The 8,156-nt window shown below is 36.2% G+C and overlaps 1 protein-coding gene across 3 annotated transcripts in view; it reads right to left on the bottom strand.

Annotated features, from left to right (window-relative positions):
- The window catches only part of LOC108744325 (RNA-binding protein Musashi homolog Rbp6), a 416,279-nt gene that overhangs the window by 31,175 nt on the left and 376,948 nt on the right, over window positions 1–8,156 (bottom strand). The gene's annotated exons all lie outside the window — the stretch shown is intronic.

Here is an 8,156-nt window from a genome sequence, read left to right as displayed (position 1 = left end):
ATCTATATATATAAAAATGAATTGCTGTTCGTTAGTCACGCTAAAACTCGATAACGGCTGGACCGATTTGGCTAATTTTGGTCTTGAATTATTTGTGGAAGTCCAGGGAAGGTTTAAAAGGTGAATAAATATGAAAGTTGTTAACTATCTTTCAGATTATTTTTATGTAGATTAATAAATCTTAAGTTTATCATAAATTGAATTTCTGCACGCGACCATAATATTTGACATTTGACAACCAAGTTTATTTTATACAAAAGTTTAGGTCTTTTATTTATCGATTGAGATAGTACGAAGTCTGCCGGGTCAGCTAGTATGAAATATTAATCTGAAAATTCATTTTTCGAATTTTTACCCACTACAAACTACCTCAGGTTAATTAATAAAGGAAAATTGTTGGTGTTGTCACACCCTCGCCGGGAGAATGTCTCTTTGTCCCTCTTTAAGCATCTGATACTTTTAATAATCAATGTGAGCAACATTCATTCATCATTTTATATAATGTTTGATCGGTGATACTAACAAAACTTTCGACGGCAAAAATGTGTTTTGCATTTTACAAATAGAAAATAGGTACGTTTGGAAAAGTATTTTAACTAAAATACAAAATGCATTTCTCAAAAAGTATTCAAATAGGTATCTTTTATTGTGCACTAGCGACCCGCCGCAGCTTCGCACGGGTGTAATGCTGATACTAAATATATTTTTGTTTTGTTTAGATTATTATCGAGAGGGGAAATCTTAAATAGACAACCCCTGAACACATTAAATATACTACAGAATGTCTTTATATATACAACATTCACAGTTTTTTTGTCATTAGACAATACAAACCGGCCGGTACCTCCGCAACCGCTATGTCCTGTAATATCTTCAAAAATATCCATTTAAATTACATACTGTAAAGGGTCATATTGATCTATATTAAATGCACAACGTATTTAAAAGTACTTAATTGGATAAGAATTACTGCTGTATTGCTTAAAATCGCTTCGTAAATAAGCCATTATTTCTCGTAAAAAGTAAAGGATAAAAAATGGTTATTGTGGGTTATCCCTAAGAGATAGACATATGCCATCCCGGACTTTTTTGTAGACCCTTTTAAGATGTACAATATTGTAGTACATTATTTTGATCCATCTCGTAGGGTTCAGCCAGCGTTTGCAATGTAAGCGCAAAAAAATGTGTTTTAAGACATCACATTGGAAACCTCTAAAATTATCAGTGTTTCTCTACTATATTATGCATGTATTATAGATATAAACCTTCCTCTTGAATCACTCTATCCACTAAAATAAAACGCATTAAAATCCGATGCGTAGTTTTAAAGATCTAAGCATACATAGGGACAGACAGCGGGAAGCGACTTTGTTTTATACTATATAGTGAATAGTGATTGTTTCCGTTATTTATGACAGCAAATACAAAAAACTGCATTCACCATGATATTTTGTTGCCACAAACTGTTTAAAATTACACTGAACAGGTATATAAATTTTCTTCTTAAGCAAGCATGTCGTATTCCATTGAAAAACATCTTAAAGATAATAAGACAAGATATGAAACGAACAAGTCCCGGGCAAATGTTCGTGTTTAGTGGCATTAAAATTTGGGCAAGTGCAGAGGCCGCGCTTCTAGGACTTGGGCGAAGTAGTAGACGAAGGGAGGGAAGGCGTCGGTTTGTGCCAAGTCGTGCCTCGCCCTGAGGGGAACTGATTATTCAAATAAAAAGCATCAATCATTCGTACGGCCTCCCAAAAGGCCCCTGAGGCCTGGTTATTTAAGCCGTTTTTCGAAACAGTTCGAATATTTCACTCGAAACGCTATACCTTACTACTACCTCTTCCATCTTTTGAGCTCGAACCACCAATCCTACCACACCGTAAACTGTGACTGAAGCGTACAGGGAGTTATAAATTCGAGATGGTTGTGAGAAAAGAAAAAACGCGAAAATCTATGGTCGGATTAATTAGTAAGACACCTTAAACCCTCTGATACCGATTCCATTTCTAATAAATGTGAATCCAGCCCGGTCATGACACCAATTAAGGCGAATTAAAATTACCGAAAAGCATCAATCTTGTAAAATCCGAGAAGCAAGGAAAAAATTGACTAAACATTATAAAAGTATAACGAAAATTTAACGCTTCGGTAAGAACCTACTTACAGTCCACTTCAATTTGTTAGAACTGTGACCTTGAAGAAATATGCGGGAAGATAGAAAGAATACACACTAGGCGTGAGCAAGACAGAAATAGTTGGAACAAGCTTGAACGAGCAGAGCTCTCGATAAGCGGTCTTAGGAGATCGGCTAGAACTGTACAGTACTAGACGAAAATGTTTAGCAATTTCTTAAAACAAAAATGTATATNTTTGTATGACGCCCGCTTAGTCTGACGTGTTTGTCATTTCCTTTCGATGTCATTATAAGCGGATTGTACAGTATATCGATATTTTTGTCGAGAACTACACCTGGGACAGACCTCGTAAGCTCGTATGCTACACTTTACATAATATCCACCTTACAATGTAGCTACGTATGGGAATCGCAGTTGCTGGCATATAATTTCAGCGTGAACGGATTTCCTGCGTTTATTGACGTGAAAAGTAAAAAAGATGTTTTTCATCGAAGAAGCAAATGGACTGACTGACTATAATATACGTATATTTATGTATGTACATACATACATATGCACACGTATACTTATGCCTACCTATAGACATAATCTACGTGGGGAATACGGGAAAAGGAGCGTTAGGTCTGAGCTCCATTAGAACCTTAATGTGTGCACCCCTCTCGAGGCAACGAGAAGTGCACACATGTTTCCAGCGTTCTAGAAATGTGCGTAATTGAACTGACGCGTTAGCACAGGCGCCGCGCCGCAACGAGAGAGGCCCTTTTCGAACGGGCGTCTCTCTTTCAACCCTTCCCCATCTCTCCCGGGCCGATTCAATAATTTGCACTTTCATAACAACTGCCGGATCACGTTTTCTATGCGACGTATGTGCATCTTTGTATGTGAATATATATTTATATGTATATATATATTTGCAGTCATCACCATAAGGTCGCCAGTCCTGAGACTGGTTCCACTCTTCCTTATCCTGAGCTAATCTTCGCATTTCCCTAAAACTAGAACAACTTACATCCTTAAATATTTGCAGTAACAGTAACAATAATCTAATCTACATCTACTCCTGTTTCTGCCTCTAATATGTCTCTGACTAGACCTTCACGCCTGAGGTGCCCTACCAACATATCCCGCCTATTTTTTATTGACTTCCATAGTGTACTCTGTTCTCTTATTCTTTCTAATACCTCTTCATTTTTAACCGTCTCTCTATCCAATGTATCCTCATCATTCTGTAAATATTATTATATTCAGCACACAAATTTCAAACGTAATAGAGGTAATGAAACGAAAGGATTGGACAATAGACGAATTTCGAATTAAAAAATTAAACTCAAGTAACACGGGTAAATATCTGTTTATGGCTACAATTAGTAGGCTAACTTAAAAAAGGATTTATTTTCTACCGGTCTACCAGTTTTCGAATTATAAGTTTTTATTGGATTCAAACTTTTAAGCACGTTTCCGCTACAATTCGTGCAGTGGCTACACGATGATTTCATGAATTCGATTGTACACAATTTGTAATTGTTCGGTACAGTCGAATGGTTTTTGCGTTTTTCCGTTTTTACAATCGCACTCAGGATCATTTTAATGGATTTGGAGGACGTCACGTGGATGCAGTCGCTATAGGGCCGCTGCTCTCCCCTAATGGAATGGAAACGTTTCACCTGAGCTGGCTGGTTTTCTTTCAAACAGCGCGCAGCATCATCCACAGCTGTTAACGTATGGTTACCGTCACTTCAGCACATACGTACGTTTTGTATGTATATACGTACATACGTGGTGTGTTTCACAAATGAAGTAACATAAAAAATTTCACCAAATTAAAGAACTGATAATTTAATGTCATCCTTGTCAAATACCTTTATGTACACAGATTTCGACACCTTTTCCATTCATAAAACAATTTTGGAAATAATTATCTGTAAGCCACTTTAAAGCCATCCTCAGTTTTAGATGTTGAGTTCCCAGTAGCGCTAAACGCGTCTGGTAAATTAATCCTTTTTACACCCACATTCTGGTAAAGAAAAGTAAGGAGATCATAACAACACTTATTTCGTGTTGCCTTTTCCTACTATAACCTTACAATCCTAAGCAATAAAACATGCCCAATAAATTCATTAACCCAAGAATGCGTCACTTGATTGCTTAAAATCATAAAGTTACGGAAAGAAGAGACAACACGAAAGAAGTGATTTAACTTAATTTAAGAATGCTCGCGCTTCCTGTTTTACTCCCTTGACTCAGACGTGGNTATATATATATATATCGGGTGATAGTTTTTCCGTAAATTACAATTTTTTTGCCGTAATTTTTAATCAATTTTGGAAATGGCTAAATAACTTAGGGACATTTCTTGTTACGTAGACTACGGGGTGGTCATACAGAAAGGTTACAACTGGAAATCTAAACTATTTTTGTACTAAATCGAAAATAACAGATATTTTCCCATAGATACATGGGCAATTACGTATAGGGCAGGTATCAGCAAGTAATTTTAGATGTGGCCCGGATATTTATGAATATTTTCATAAAGGTCCAGAAAAAACATCCCTATCTCCACAAAAAATGAAAAGGGTGGCGCTCAAAACCCGGACATATATTATTATTTAAAGAAAAATATTGTTTAAATAGTTTTTTTAAGTAAATTATATAACATGTGATAAACCTATATGATTTATTGAATTTCAAGAAACTATTGAAATTTTCTGAAGGGTGAAGAACCTAATGAATAGAAATCAGGACCGGTGAACTATTTTATACAAGCCCCATATAACTAGAAACGTTGATGTTGGTTTAATATTGGTTTAAATAAGCTTTAAACCCTTACTGGTTCCGACTTTTATTCATATCTAGACTAAGGCGAAGAAATCTAAAGACAAATGTTCACATCATCAAAATGATAGACTTCAGTTATAATAGTCATTGACGCCTAAGCCACAAGCGCAAAACACCTACAGAACATACAAAAATATTGTAAATATGCTGTACGTGGCGAAGACTAATTACGATTTTCCTAGTTATTATTCATAACTGGAAATAAGAGAATATATATTTTTTAAAATATTTGCTACTTTTTTAGTTCAATCAACCCTCAAGAGGCTAATTATATATTCCGGAAGTTACTAAAAATATTCTTATTCTCACTCTTGATAGCGTACCCACACGTAAAAATTTCCATTAAATTAATAATAATTTTTGAACAACTGCAAAATATTTAGTTTCAGTTTCCATATTAAAGACCTGGTTCTCTGTAAAAGTTAAGTAATACGTTGCTGAATGATACCACTTAATTATTTATAATTTTTAGTTGTCTTATGTCACATACACCCAGTATATTAGTGTTATATGTGTCTGCATTGTGCATGCACCTATGTACGCAGGCAGGCGACTGCGAGAACAAAAACGTTTGCTAACAAAAGAATGCGCACGGTTATACGAACGAGACAGTCTTAATTACGGCGACGCAGCCCCAACGAGGGATGATGATAGGCTCGTTTATGTCGCGACAAATTAAAGGTTGTCCTTGCACCAAAATTTCAATTACAAAATCTTTCTCAACTCCTTTTCTTTCGACAGTCACATACGATAAAATTTGTTAAACATGCCAGCATCTCCTATTGATTTTATATCTTTCACGTTAGCCATTATATTTCAAAGTTTTGATAAAGCATAAACCTTGACCAAGATGGCTCTTAGAATTTTGAAAGCAAGTCCTATTAGTGGCTTGATGGTACATATTTACTAAATTGACTACGTATACTTTTACTTAATTGTAATTTCCACAATTTTTATTTGTAACGTCTGAAGAAGTCACACGTACGAGGGTGCGCTTTTGATTTCGCGGAATGGGTAGGTAGGTCATTAGTGAGGGTACTTACTCGAGTCATTACGAATTAAGCAACTCATTATTAGTATACATACCAAGTTTCATTGTAATTAGGTGAGCAGTCTTTGAACTATCGTCGACGAAACAAGTCAATCGGGAACAAATTGTAAAATATGGAAAAAATCGAGTACCGCGTTGTTATAAAAATCCTTACCAAGGAAGGAAAATCAGTTCAAACCATATTGGAAGAGATACCATCCATATACGGGGACTCTTGCCCAGGTAAAACCGTGGTTTACAAGTGGCATACCCTCTTTAAGCAAGGCAGGGACTCAGTCGAAGACTACCCACGACCACTCCGGAAATCATTCAAAAAGTCGAAAAATTAATACTGAAAGATGGACCTCTGTAGAGAAGACGAAACTTGGGTTCATCATTATGAACCTGAATCCAAACAGGACTCTAAGCAGTGGTACAAAATAGGCACACCACCACCCAAGAAATTTTAGGTGTCACAGTCGGCTGGGAAAATCATGGCGACAGTCTTTTGGGTCTCAGAAGGGATCCTGTTGATCGATTACAAAGATAAAGGTGTCTCCATAACCGGAGAATACTATGCTTCAATCCTAGAGCGGTTAAAGGAAGCAGTCAAAGAAAAACGAAGAGGAAAATTCACCAAAGCTGTCCTCCTTTTTTACGACAACGCGCCTGTTTACAAGAACCGTGTTGCGATGGCCGCTCTGCAGTAGGTGGGCTTCAAAATTTTGGCACAGCCACCCTATAGTCCTGACCTGGCTCCCAGAGATTATTACCTATTCCCAAACTTGAAAAAAGTCTTCGTGGGAAGAAATTTTCAAGCGACGAAGAAGTGAAGGATGGAGTTTCGGTGTATTTTTCAGACGTAGACATAAAATATTTTTTTTTTCGAAGGTATACGTAAGTTAATTGAAAGATCGGAAAGGATAGCAGGTGTATATATTGAAGAGGAAAAATAAATTCGAACTTTTATTTCCATTTCTTACCCCTCATTGCGCGAATTTAAAAACGCCCCCTCGTACCTACGTAAGCACTCACGATTAGTTCTAGAGCTGATACGGTGAATACGATGCCTTTACTTACGATATGATGTAAGTATAAAACATTCAGTGCTTAAATGGAAACAATTTTCTTATAAATTTGTCAGAATAATTAAAATGAAGCTTCATTAACTATTCTTTATTCCCTTTTGTGCGTCAATACTACCTCAAACAAACCATGATCGTGAAAGCTTTCATACGTAAACATATTTTAAACTCTCTCTTTCATGTACCAGAAGTGATTGATTCGTATCAGAATTCGTTTGAAAGAGTCCTGATTTTGATTTTGTGTATCCGATAAAACTCAACAATTTAACTTTTCGTATAGAGATGTAATGATGAAAAACGTCCAATGCAACACAGACGTCTCTTACGCGGACTAACGAGTTTATCTTTGTCGAGTTTTCCTCGCATCAGATGTAGTATTCCGTACGTGACCTGCATTCGTGAATGGAAATCCCGGCTTTCTGTGTAGTTGTGATTGTTGTGGCCTTGGACATGGATCCACCATGGTTATTTGCCTTTCTGACAGCGGTAGCGGCGTCGCGGGCCTCTTTTGTTTCTTTCATTTGTTCCCTTTTCCGGATACAACTACTATCCGAGCCAAAGCATTCGCATTCTCGCCCCTTGCTACCTTCTTTATCTTCTTCCCTCTTTTTCTCTCTGTCTGACGCATACAAATGTGTACGTCTCTTGTTTACATGTGTCTTCGACGAGTGTGGCACGACGGGGATTTCCGAAATATGACATAATATAAATAAAAGACGCACGCATAATAAGTATAAACTTTGGTAATACAAAGCGAGTCCCTTGTCCCATCCACATCTTTTTCTTCGGTATTCGCTTTCTGACGTTCGTCAAAATTGAATAATCACAATATAGAATAAAAACATTTTGAAATAAAATACAGAAAATTAACACTAAATAGGTATGTAAATTTCAAGCAATTATAATGATACTGACAATTGTTTTGTCAAACAACTTATGAAACCAAAATTACCCATAATTATTGTTGGTGTTATTAAAATTTTAACTAATAAGCAAAGGGAGACTATTTTATAAATATGTTTAATAAAAAAGTACTTACTAAAATAAATTATGAAACATTTTTAAACT

This window comes from Agrilus planipennis, unplaced genomic scaffold (genome assembly GCF_000699045.2).
Source record: "Agrilus planipennis isolate EAB-ADULT unplaced genomic scaffold, Apla_2.0 scaffold17, whole genome shotgun sequence".
Lineage (NCBI taxonomy): Eukaryota > Metazoa > Arthropoda > Insecta > Coleoptera > Buprestidae > Agrilus > Agrilus planipennis.
The sequence above is the reverse complement of the archived record's forward strand: the minus strand, read 5'-3'. Positions and strand labels throughout refer to the sequence as shown.